The following is a 2,408-nucleotide window of genomic DNA, read 5'->3' as shown; positions in this document are numbered from 1 at the left end:
CATCAGTCAGATGATGGTCCCAGATCTGAATGGTTTCTGTCTCTACTGAGGAAGTCAGAGAATATCACTGAGGTGTGGATCAGGTCTGAGTGAGCTGTGGAGGGACAGCTTTAAACAGTCCACAGGTCTCACGTCCTGCTCAGTCTGAGTTATGTATGCCAAAATAATCAATATTAAAACAATGAAAGGCCTGAACTACTTCAGTTGTGTGTAATGAATCTAAAATATATGAAAGTCTAATGTTTATCAGTACATTACAGGAAATAATGAACTTTATCACAATATGCTAATTTTTTGAGAAGGACCTGTATTTTTGTCAGAAGACATATGCTGATATTTCTTCTCCTGTGTGTTAATAAACTCATCGTTTGATTGATCTTCTGGGGCCTCCGTGGTTTGTTTCACTGCTCTACATTGATTGATTTCGCGACACTAGGATGTCCTACATTTAGCTTGTTGATTAGCTACAATCACAGCATTATAGTGGCCACTGAGAAAACTCCTTTCTTGACACAATAAAATCATGAAATAATAAATGTTTTCCTCAGAGGTAGAAACATTTCAAGGTGTTATAACAAGGAAATTGGTGATTATACCCAGGAAAGGCAAAAGGTGTTTCAAATGCTCTCCAGCTTCTTGGTAAGCGAACATGCATTCTCCAAAACCATGTGAATATCCCACCTCTGTCAAACCATCCATCCATCCATCTTCTTCCGCTTTATCCTTGGCCGGGTCGCGGGGGCAGCATCACCACCTGGTATGGCACAGCACCACTTACAACCGCAAAGCTCTCCATAGACAGTGTTGGGAAGGTTACTTTTAAAATGTATTCCACTACAGATTACAGATTACATGCCATAAAATGTATTTCGTAACGTATTCTGTTACGTTACTCAATGAGAGTAAATTTCAGATATCCAAATTTATGATATCGGTATCGGACATACAAAAGTGGTATCGTGCCATCTCTAGTGAAAATTCTGGGTCTCCAGACTAATCCGGGTTGGTCTGGCGGTCAGCGAAGGAGAATGGAGAGAGGATGGATGGACAGATTGGGGACTTATGTGCTGACAGGCCTTAACGTCCCCACTTGATTTGATTTGATTACTAACAATGAATGACCTCACAGTTTATCTTAATAGCACAAAAAACACTCAGTGTCTTGTGGAGGCCAAATCCCCTCCAGATGTTAATGAGGAATCTGTCTGCCACTCTGGTTTTAATATAATGTGCTTAGTTAAGTTTTTAGTTAATTTATTGGGATTTTTATTATATATTGTTTTTTAGATTAATTTATATCTACCACTCTTCCCGCAAAGCTCAGAAGCTGAATATTTCACATTCATTTAATACAAGAACTCGTCAGTCACAGGGATCGGATACAGTATACGAGAAGAGGACCATGGAGGAAGAGGAGAAGAGGAGTAGATAAGTTCAACAGGAATTTCAAAGGAGAAATCTGGATGGTCCAGCGGCCCCGAGGACCGTGCAATAAAAACTTTTATAAAGTCAATTAAATGAAACTTTCTTTTATACCTAACCATAACCTAACTGTAACCCTGACACTAAAACCACATTTTGAGCCTTAAAAAGCTTACAGATGACCGTGTTGCTTTGGTATTTAGTTTGTTACCAAGCTAATATGCAAATGAACGACTCTTCACATGTGCTGCCAAACACACCTGTGACAAATATCTGGAGTATCTGGTTCTGCACGTATAGTAAGATGTTCTGGCATCCTTTTAATGAATTCTCTGAAGTCTTAAACAGATGACGCATGCTTCTCATCTGGGAGGTTCAGAGAGGCTTTGGAGCCCTGAGTTTTGTTCAGGTTTTGAGGAGAGGGTGGTGGGGGGAGGACACATCATCTCGGGAAATTTCAGGCATAAGCCTGTGGTTGGTGACCCTGCTTTTAAGCATTAACTTTATTTACACGCACAGTTGTTGTTCTAACACACAGCTGCAGCTCTCCAGCTACCAGCTCCACATACCAACAACAACATGACCCAGTTCAGTCTTTGTGGATGACCTGCAGGTGCGTTCAGGGAACGTTTGAAAAAACAAAAAAAACAAAAACGTAAATGGCCTGTATTTGTAAAGCACTTTACACATCCAGTCATCCACTGGTGATGGCAGCTACATTGTAGCCACAGCCACCCTGGGGCGCACTGACAGAGGCGAGGCCACCGGGCCCTCTGACCACCACCAGTAGGCAACGGGTGAAGTGTCTTGCCCAAGGACACAACGACAGAGACTGTCCAAGCCGGGGCTCGAACTGGCAACCTTCCGATTACAGGGCGACCTCCCAACTCTTGAGCCACGATCGTCCCCTCTGACAAAATCAGACACATTATTATCAGAGACGTGATGGCTGCTGGCAGAAGGACTTGAATCAAAGTGACGTCTTC

This window comes from Perissodus microlepis, chromosome 3 (genome assembly GCF_051167445.1).
Source record: "Perissodus microlepis isolate ML-2025 ecotype Zambia chromosome 3, ASM5116744v1, whole genome shotgun sequence".
In the NCBI taxonomy this organism is placed as follows: Eukaryota; Metazoa; Chordata; class Actinopteri; order Cichliformes; family Cichlidae; genus Perissodus; species Perissodus microlepis.
This window is presented reverse-complemented; position numbering follows the sequence as displayed.